The 11235-nt window shown below is 38.8% G+C and overlaps 1 long non-coding RNA gene across 1 annotated transcript; it reads right to left on the reverse strand.

The window, feature by feature from the left end:
• Window positions 1–3410: 3410 nt before the first annotated feature.
• LOC127476467 (uncharacterized) lies at window positions 3411–9803 on the reverse strand. The gene is made up of 3 exons (XR_007906633.1): window positions 8936–9803; window positions 7259–7375; window positions 3411–5663 (listed from the first exon to the last, which is right to left on the reverse strand). It is a non-coding gene; the product is annotated as an uncharacterized LOC127476467 (long non-coding RNA).
• Window positions 9804–11235: the final 1432 nt, after the last annotated feature.

The following is an 11235-nucleotide window of genomic DNA, read 5'->3' on the forward strand; positions in this document are numbered from 1 at the left end:
AAGACTTGACAGTGCAACATTTTCACAAATCTGTGGAGGTGGCTGATTTGAAATAGATATTCTTAACCCCACTCTGGTCACTTCACTGGCATTTCAATCCACAGTTTAGGAGAACCTCTTAGAGAGATGTCAGCAGAGAGAAGTAAGACATAGAACTCACCTGGGATGTTCCCTAAACAGAGCATTGTAGTCTATTAAAGACTAATATTAACAAGAAACTTTAGTAGGGGACAGCACAAAATTGGCCTTTTCCCAAAGAAAACTTAGGTCCTGCTAAGAAAACGGACAAAATTATTTTATGTGGTATATCAGTCTATGTGCACTCTTTCTAAGTCTCCAGACAGATGTTTTTCACAGGCCTAGAGGCAATGGGTGCAAACTGAAATACAAGAGGATCTCTCTGAATATCAGGAAACTGAGAGGATGACAAAGTACTGACACAAGTTACCCAGTTGAGTTGTGGAGTCTCCATCCTTGGAAATATTCAAAAGCCATCTGCACATGGTCCTGAAAAACCGGCTGTAGGTGGTCCTGCTTGAGCAGGGCCCTCAGACTACATGACCTCCAGAAGTCCCTCCCCACCTCAGACATTCTATTATTCTGTTTTTCCTAATTTTGTGGCAGGTCCTGTGCCAGGAATGCACCTGGAGACAACCTGGCTTGCATTCGCAGATCCTTAAACTTAACACAGAGGTTGTAAGCCTTTATGGAGACTGTAATTCTCCAGGTAGAACACTTCCTTGGTTCAAGGCATAGAAAAATAAATACTCATTTTTCATATAAAAGACTGACTCAAATCCTAAAGGCATAGTAAGTAGCAAAAGAGAAATTTTAACTTACGATTTGTTTCTGAAGGATTCAGCTGAAGTCAATAGCTTGTGCTCAACTCTTCTCATGCAAGGTGACGAATTCCTAAGTCTGAACTTTTACAAAAATAGTTTGCTAATGTTGTCCTACTTAAAAACTTGACTCAATCAAAACTTCACAAAGATTAGGAGTTGATTACTTTCAGGTTTGTGAAGTCTGCAGGATGAATACTCAAGCATTCATGCCCTCTGACCCTTCTTTTGAGTCTCACTGTTCAAAAGCAGTGAACAGATCCCAGGTAAGTAGCTTCATTCAGAGTAGAAGTCACCAGCTCTTTCCTTCCCCAGTTTTGCCATCACCTCTTTCATGTAACGCCTGTGACATCTTGAAAATTTTTAAAGCCTTTTAGTTACTCCTGTGAAAGCTGAAGTACCTGTCCTCCCAATAAGGTACTTTTGGTTGCAAAACATGAGGCAGAAAAGTGACCAAGACCCATTTCTGTGGCTTATCTACGGAAAGTAAGCATCAAGATGTTCCAGGCAGCACCAAAGCTTGTTTAGTATAAGAAAAGCTTAGGATCTTATGCATCAGATACAAGGAAAATTACCTCCATGTGTATCTGGTATCTTCTCTCAAGGCTGAGTTGCAAGAAAAAGAGGCACAACTACAGAGACAAGTAGCCTGAAGGAAGGTTCTTTTCCAGCTGAAGACCAACTTTCTCAATGGATAGGGAAAAGGGAGGCAGATACCTGTGCAAAGAAAAAGTAGCAACAACAGCATATACTTCCTCTTGACAGTACGTGCTTATACAGTATTATGGTAATGGAAGAGAATGTGTTTAGCTTAGAACAGCTCAGCACATTTCTGGCAAACATTTATAAGTTAGTCTGCAAGAGAAGATCTTTAGTCAGAGAAACAGTTACTATTCCAAGTACAAAATAAGGAGGAAACATCAGTCAGTAGCTATGTGAAAAAATGAATAATATTTAGGCTTCCTTTTTTGAACACTTACTTGGAAATATCAGAATAAACTCTATTTAACTCATACTGACATATTATTTCTATAGGCATCTTTGTTGCACAAAATATGCATTGTAGATCAATGTGAAGTGAAATTTAATTAAAATTTTCTTTGTCTTTACTATGAATTCCATCTCATGAATGCCACTCACTAATTCTCATTCACTATATCCCTTTCATTCTCAGTGACTCAACCCTTAAGCTAGGGAATGACAACAGTCAGGAGCTCACAGATCAAGGATGTCTGCTAATAGGACAGCAATTCTTTGGGCTTCATACAAGACAGATTTGAAGTTTGTTAATGTGGAAGTTTTCCAAAGCTTAAAGTACTTTCAAGAATAGGACCCATGATCATGGCAGCTGTACTTTGTTGTTGAGTAGGACACCACTTTGAAGTGATCAAGTAAAGATGTAAGATGAAAACATCACAAAGGGACAGGCAGGGACAGTCTACTTTCCCACTGTTTTTTACAGAAGGAAGCAGAATCAAATTTGCTTGCTTTTTGCAAGACCTATTCTCTTACAAGGACCAAAACAGAATCTAGATGTTGTTTTAATCATTACATGATTTTAGAAGAGCAGCAGGACTGAAAGAACCCTGGGGCTCCTCTGAAGACAATGCCTGAAAATTATTCTAATGACTGCTGTGACAGTGACTCAACAGGTGGCAGTTGCCTTTTGCCCACAATGGAGCCAACATCATTCTAGGAGATTAGAATGTCAAAACATCTGAATAAAAATTGCAGGAGTCATTTTATTCCAGTCCTTCACAAGGAATGCTAATTCTTCATGTTTAACAAAGAAACTTTTGCCTAGGAAGTGTACAGGTAGAAGAGAGGCTGTATAACAGACATACCTGTTTATTAGCTGTCCCCAAAGGTAGACTAGAGCAGATTCCATCTACTTTGTTGATGTAGATACAACCTGGATTTCCCATGAACGGCTAGAGAATCATCAGGTAAGGGCCATTTGGCTTTGGCAACCAAGAGAATCAACACAGTCAGTCAAGGAGTTAGGCTAGAATCATAGGATCATTGAATGGCATGGGTTGGAAGATACCTTAAAGAAAGACCCTAAATATCTAGTTCCAACCGCCCCTGCTATGGGCAGGGACTCATTCTACTAGTACACCTACTACTACAGGTTGCTCAAAGCTCCATTCCATCTGATTTTGAACACTTCGAGGTATGGGGAGTCCTCAACCTCTCTGAACAACCTGTTTCAGTGCCTCACCACCCTTATAGCAAAGAACTTTTTCCTGGTACCTAATCTAAACCTACTTTCTTTCAACTTAAAACCATCTCCCTTGTCCTATCACTACATGTCCTTGTAACAAGTCCCTCTCCAGCCTTCTTGTAAGCCCCTTTGGGTACTCGAAGGTGCTATAAGGTCTCCCTGAAGCCTTCTCTTCTCCAGGATGAACAACACCAACTCTCAGTCTGTCTCAATAGGAAAGGTGTTCCAGTCCTCTGACCAACTTGATGTCCCTTCTCTGGACTTGTTCCAGCAGGTCAACATCTCTCTTGTGTTGAGGGCCCCAGAACTGGAGACAGTATTCCAGCTGGGGCCTTACCAGAGGAGAGTGGTGGGGCAGAATCACCCCGTCTACCTGCTGGCCACACTGCTTTTGATGCAGCCAGGATAGAGTTGACTTTCTGGGCTGCAAGTGTACATTGCTGGGTCCTGTTTAACTTTTAGTCCACAAACACCCCAAGCCCTTTTCCTGGGCTCCTCTCAATCTATTCTCCACCCAGCCTGTATTTGCTCTTGGAATTGCCCCAACCCAGGTGCAGGACCTTGCACTAGGCCTTGTTGAACTTCACGAGGTTTGCATGGGCCCACCTTTCAAGCCTGCCAAGGTCCCTCTGGATGGCATCCCTTCCCTCCAGCATGTCAACTGTACCACACAATTTGGTGTTGTCAGCAAACTTGTGGAGGCTTCATTCAGTTCCACTGTTCATGCCGCAGAGAAAGATGTTAAAAACTGCTGGTCCCAATACCTGCCCTTGAGGAATGCCATTTGTCACTGGTCTTCACTTGGACATTGAGCTGGACATTGGGACATTGACCACAACTCTTACTAGTAGTAGACTAGTTCTCCAAGAAATGTTGGATTAGAGGACCTAACAGTTCTCCCTCAACTCTTTTGGAGGTCAGCAAAACAACTTGATTCTTTCTGTCCTGTGTCTGTTCCTGAATCCAAGGCTCCTGCAGTGAGATGCTGGAGTCAGACTGGGCTTTCAGACTGTGTTACCCTAGTGTAACCTATACACCAAAAAACTTCTGCCTGAGAAGACAGACATTAAGTACCATTTTACCTCATCAGAAATCAGAAGCTTTTACATGCAAAGGCTTTACATTATTAAAGTTCTCTTACTTTAGGAATACTGGCCTGCCCCTAACTAATAGTGAGCAGTAAAAGTGAAGAGTATATGCCATTGATTAAGGACATGAAAAGCAGGCAGAGCAATTTATGACCATCAATGCTGAAGTATTACAGGAAATAAAACCTCACAGTTAATATTAGGAAGATCTCAGTGACAAGGGCACAATGCAGACATTTAGCAAACAATAGCTCAATTTTCCTTTTTACAAGGATTTTAATGGTAGATGACATCAAGTGTCTTAACTATCAAATACATGAAAAAAGCTTTTCTGAAACAATCTAATGTTAATTCCACTTATAGAATAGAATAATAGAATACTTCGGGATGGAAGGGACTTTAAAAGGTCTTCTAGTTCAACCACCCTGGAAAGACCAGGGCACCTTCAACTAGATCGAGTTGCTCAGAGCCCCAGTCTAACCTTGAATGTTTCCAGGTATGAGGCATCTAAGTAGTGCTTACACAGTGTCAAGGCCCTTTATGTCCCTCACACCACCACAGGTCTAGAATGTTACAGATGACTGAATGAAGAAAGCCTGTCAGTAAAGGCATGACATAAACTACCACAACAATTTAATACTCCAGGAAAGAAACAAAAAAACACATGAGGATTTTATAATTTTTGTGATTAATTCCTGAGTCTCAGTATGCAGTTAAAGACTAGTAGGAATGAAATCTGCTGTACATATATATTATTGATTACTTAATTTCATACGAGGTAATGTCCAGCCCTTTTAAATGTCTGGAAGTAGCAGTTTTCACTTTGCAAGGTGAGACAACGTTTAGCAGCTGGTTTATTTTCCAGTAAGAAAGCCTACTAAAGTATGAAAATGGCTCAACCTGCAAAAGGGTCAAAATGGTTATAACCTTCATTTAACCCATAGAAAAGGGAATATCTTGTTTATGGTAAGGGGCTGATTCAGATGCTTTTGCCTTTGCTGCTGCTGTTGCAATTGCCCAAGGTGCACACTTTCTTGATTCTCCTCAGACTGTCAGACAATTTATTCTCAATCTCCAGCACTGTGAAACTCATCAATTTCATATTATCTGGCAAACATTGTGTAAGAGCCCATATTTCCTTCTAGCATCCCACTATCCTACTGTTAGAAAAATGTCCAAACCTAGTAAAAGTATATTCACAGATAAGTGTCATCAAAGTGTGTCTTTCTCACAGGCTCAGTGTTGCACAGGAGTCTCTTACCTTGGGCAAAGTGCAGTGCAGAGAATAGCTGTATGCATTGCATATGGAGTTGCTGACCTTGATCTTAGCTCTGTTTTCCTGGTGCAGGTATTCTGGAGCTGTCTTTGGTTCCATACTCCTGATTTGCTGACCCGTGCGTTTGCCCTTCATCTCTGCTGCATTGTGTGTGTTGTGTCCACTTGCTGTGTTTGACTCTAGACACACAGGAAGCAACCTCTAGGATAAAGAGCTTTATCCCAGGCCATGGTAGTCTGTGTGAAGATCAAAGGGATTCAGATAGACCAGAATTAATGAGGCTTCTTGCCTTGTGTGTGATGCCATCATATCAGAGGGACTGAGCATCTCTGTCTGTGTACTCTCTGGTCAGTTCAGGTTGCTGCCTCACTAGGAGAAATTGTAATGTCTCTTCCTATTTCCTGGTTTGCTCTTTACACAGAGCTTGTGAAAGTGTGAGGCTGAAAAGTCTGAGATGCTAATCCACTGCAGAGTTTGCTCGAAGAAGACCAATAGATCCATCAATTATCTGGGGAAGTGAAAGACCGAGGACAACAGTCACACTCACTCCCATATCATGGTGATAGATGTCTCATTTCTTTAGGAGGCTACACACTTTTGAGAACTTCTCCAGCTCCCCTCTAGGGCAAATTGTTTCTCTGTCTTCCGTCTACAGATGGATATGACTTAAAGTGTTAATTCACCTTCTTTTCCATGATAGCTTATTACACAGTGCAGGATAAGTAGGATTGTCACTGTCTTTTCCTTCCATGACTGGACAATCATCACCAGCATCCTTTGCTGTCCTGAAATCTTCCTTAATTTATGAAGTAATTAAAGCTTCTAAACCATAGCTGGGATTATTTTTCTGCCCTATCGAATGCCCATGTAATTTGTGTGTGTGACTGCATGCGATTCCTGCTTCTGGGAAAAAAATAGAAAATTGTTTTGTCCTTAAATTGCTTCTCAGGCTTATGTTCTGCAACTGGAAGATTAATTTTCCAAATGTGCCAAATACAAGCAATACATTATTTTCCTTGTGAGTTACATTCTACATTCTTATTTTCAGTGGAAAAAAAAATGTTTTTCCTCTCTGTAGCTATCATTGTTTGAAAAGAATATATACAACTTGACCTTTACCAGCAGACAGATCATATCTAATGTTATTCCAGCCTTAGGAAATACAGAATTCTGAAAATCAAAATTATATCATCAAAACATAGCCACAGCATTAGTCCTGCTGGCCATAGGGAGAACTCTCAGAGAATAAACGTATTTGAGATCATGTCAAAGGTACTTAGTAGTCACTCTCTCATAAACAACTTACTAGATCCTGTGTTTTCACTGCTAAATCACAAATACACAAAGAATCAGAGACATAAAAAATTTGCAGTAACAAACATGACAAATGATGAAATAACATTTCCTTCTTCCTTTTCTCCTTTACTCAGTAGAACACTCACTGTGGTTGTGAAGGTTCAATGAAGAGCAGGTTGATAAAGATTAATGTATGTTTAAAAAAGTCTTAGTAAAAGATGAACTGCTATGCACTATATCATTACAGATTGTGTGTACAGTTACAGGTATGCACTAATGTACATGTGAGGGATTGCATTGTACAGATTCCAGCTATAGAATTTAGCTACAAGTTCTTCTAAGACCAGAGACCAATAAGCTGTTTATAATTTTTTATAATGCTTTCTGCAGGCAAATCCCTAAAGACAATGATGACATACTCATTCATACCTGCCCTATGTTTCCAAGTTCAATCTCATATTTACTTGTCTTAAGTGATTCCTAATATGCCATGTTGCAAAGTGTTATCAATAAAATGATCACTTTCTTTTTATACCTAGGTAAGAAACTTAACATAGGATGGTCATATTCATAAGTGTTGTGGTTTAACCCCAGCTGGTAACTAAGTCAGTACCATGCCGCCATGCACCCATGGTAGGATGGGGAGAAGAATCTGCAAAAAAGAATTAAAACTCCTGAGTTGAGATAGGAACAGTTTAATAATTAAAACAAGGTAATATATAATGATAGTGATAATAATAATGATGATCACAACAAAAAGAAGAATAGAGGAAGAGAGAAAGATAAAACCCAATAGAAACAAATTGTACACAATCCAATTGCTCACCACCTGATACCCAGCCTGTCCCTCAGCATCAATCGGACTGCCTTCTGAGTAACTCCCCCAGTTTCTATACCGGGCATGACATTCTATGGTATGGAATAGCACTTTGGCCAGTTCAGGTCAGCTTGTCATGGCCATGTTCCCTCCTGGCTTCTTGTGCAGCTCCTCATCGGCAGAACATGAGATGGTGAAAAATCCTTGACTTAGAGTAAGCACCACTTAGCATCAGTGTGTTATCAACATTATTCTTTACTGAATCCAAAACAGCTAGTAAGAAAATATTAGCTCTATCCCAGGCAAACCCAGGATAATATGAAAAAAAAATTTCTTTTGGGATAAAATAAGTACTGGCCTGATTTGAAAACTCACCAAAGCTAAGAAATAGGTACAAATAGTGGAAAAAAGTTTTCAAACAAAAATAGTATAAATATTATCAGGAATAAATAAACTCTTTGGTGCAAAAAAACCCAAAAGTTCTGGAAAGCTCCTTTTCATTCATGAAAAAAATCAAACAATTGCACATTGTAAACCAATTTGTAAGATCCAGAAGTATGTTATGCTTTTTACTAACAGGGAAGAAAGCTAAAGGTAGCAAATAAATTATATACAATAAAAATTCTATCGTTAAAGCCCTTTCATCACTTTTATTGATTACTCCTGTGGAACTGGGGACGTCACTAAAAGGGAGCTCTAGGAAGTGGACTTGGAACCTGCTGTGACTTGCAGACTACTGTGGTGGATATTTTAATTTTTTTTTTCTTTCACATTATACAATGGGATATAAAATATGACAAGGACTGCTTCCAGAAGAAAAATACAGAAGAAATTAAGTACAATAAATCACCAACCCACAATCGTTAAGTTTTATACAGTATTGTAGCATCCTGCTTGACAATATTTTACTTGTTCTTAGTTACTGTTAGTAAATTTAGTTTTTTTTAATAAAAAATGTATTTTTCTTCCTAAATATGTAAGCTGGAATATTTTTAACTTATTTCAATTAATATATTCAGTTTTTCAGATGAAATTACTTGTATTCATAAATTTCCTTAATCTTAAAAAAATTTAAAAGACTACACATTGAAGCAAACATATTAAACACATTAAAATATAAGCAATGTTGAACAACTCTGTATGAAAAATTTTTACAGACTAGTAAAATTACCGATAAAAGTTGCTATTGCCAGTGAAAAAAAGGAGAGGTGAATTTTTTTTAATTACCTATTATGAATTATAAAATTAGGCATCAAAATTAGACAATAAAACACAAAAGGGAGAAACAGAAATTGGAGAGAGTATTTTTGGGAGAGAGCAGGGAGGAAGGATGTAAGACACAAAAGAAGGGGATAATACAGCACATTTATATCTGGAATTTTGTCCTAAAAATACCTTTAAGTAAGCAGACTCTCTTTGGTTTCAAGTCACTTTTCAAAAGCTTATTGGTCTGTGTCAGCATTTACCAGGGTTTCCTCAAAAACCTGAAGAATCACAGGCAGCAGCAAAAATAAACGTATTAGTGGGAATTCATCCCCAATAGCATTCAGTGCTTTAAAAGCACTTTTTCTCCATGGGGCCAGTCCCAGGCATTTTGTTCACTGAATGGTCCTTCTTTTCAGCTGTTGGACCTAATTACGAGGGCATTTTAGCAACAGGCTTAAGCAGTATGACTGTATTACTAGCTCTTTAATATGATGTCTAGTTTGATGATCTTAGTGTTACTTGCTCTGCATTGTGCACAAGGTTATAACTTAAAGTAGGATCCATAATACTGACATTAGAGGTGGTTAAAGTAGAATATTTAATACTACAGCATTCTGGGATTAAGGTGTCTCATGCCTTATGTATTTTTAAGGCTGAATATTGGATTGTTGTCTAGAGTCAGAAAATATCAAATGAATTAAAAGCTTAGAAACACAAAGGAGACAAATAAGGCAAAGGAAGTAGATTAAAAAAATAAGGACGAGTCAGTGGGAGGGGAAGGAAGAGAAGTGGTGTTACTAGGATTGTTTGCCTCCTTGAAATCTGAGAAATAGGAAAAAAGGGAACTACTTCTATTCTTCTTCGCTGTCTAATGATACATAGAGCGACTTGTTAGAAAAGGAGAAGCTTTTGTAACCTCATCAAAGGCAGAAATTTTAATCCACAGGTTTTACTCTGTCTAATTTCCTATGAAAACCAGTATACTATATATATGTTTTTATAAACATATTTCTATTATTGCAATTTATAAACAAAGAAGCCAAAATTAGTGAACTGTTTCTGTTCACTATTAGTGAGCTATAATATTGACCTGCTTTGAAACTTTTGGACTACCTGGGAAATGGAAGTCACTAATGCATCACCTTTTTGACTTTCATTTCTCAGGAACTTCAGTGAGCTAGCTTTGAGCAGACCCATATTTACTTGAAATAAAATAGCGTGGAAACAAAATCCATCCATGTTCTGATTTTAGTTACAGGCATTCACAAAATGCTGCACTTAAAAAAAAGGAACAAATTCAGGGTTTGAGGAAGGACTGAGTTAATCACATCAGTATTGCCTTTGCAGAAGAATTAGCACTATGTCCTGACTGAGAAGACCAGTCATGTTCCAGTTTAATGACTGGCCTAGAGCCAAGGTAGGGAGTAACTCAGAGAAGCTAGTCTTACAGAAAAAACGGGGCATCTGAGTTCGGGCAACTGGAATTACAAAAATGATAGCAGAAACTCAGTGTTAATGGGAATTGGGTAGCTGGTGACCTGTACTACTTTAAGGTGATAAAATAAGTAAAGCTGAAGTAAAGAGAAGAAAGCCGTAAGGCAGGTTTTGATACATTTAAGTCAGGCATTTGAGTTAGCCTGGTCATTAGTGTTCAGTGCTGAGCAAAATCAAGTAGCGGGGAAGGATCACCTGGTGCAGGGCAGAGTGTTCCAGAAGGCTTTTGTGCACCTTGGAATCTTATTAAAGTCATGTTTATTATAAGGATGGCTGGAAGAGATGCTGGGTAGCAAACAGAGCACAAAAGACATAACCATTAGAAAAGAATGTAGTACAGCGATATTCAGCATAGTATCTCAGCTCCATATTAAAAACTCTGCTGGGAGATATTTCTTGACTGGCTGACAGCACGTTGAATAAATCTGAGATTTAGTATTGCTTAGGGCAGGTGACAAAGGGTCATATGTCAAACGTGTTTTGGGAGATCTAGCCCTAAATTTGCACATAATGTACCTCATTCTGTAAAGTAGTGAAGGATGAACACAAACATAATATTTGTTTTGTCAAGGGCCTTCAGTAAAAATATATGACAACAATTCTGCTAAAGGCATGCAATCCCACAAGAAAGCTCCCTAGCAGACAATGCAGTCCCCTGTGGTAGGAGATGTGCAAAACCATCAGGACATTTAGGGAAACCAATGAATATATTTAACTTGCATTTAGCAAGGGAAGGTTGGAATGATTTGTCTCTCTCCAGTGAGATGTCTGCTTCCTTGAGAGGGCTAAGTATCCCTATTTGAAATTAGGTATGCTCAAAGTGAATTGCAATTAAACTGTAAAAAAGTACCCAGCCACAACATAGAACTAGACAAAAATTCAGATCAGAGCCATTTCTTGAACATTTTAGGATATGGCGAGCAACAGTTTTCCTTTGCAGAAGAGAGTTACTGAGAGAGGAGGAAGATGAGCGTCCCTGTAAGTCTGCAGGGAGG

This window comes from Manacus candei, unplaced genomic scaffold (assembly GCF_025592945.1).
Source record: "Manacus candei isolate 608988 ecotype Guabito, Panama unplaced genomic scaffold, ASM2559294v1 h1tg000049l, whole genome shotgun sequence".
NCBI lineage: Eukaryota > Metazoa > Chordata > Aves > Passeriformes > Pipridae > Manacus > Manacus candei.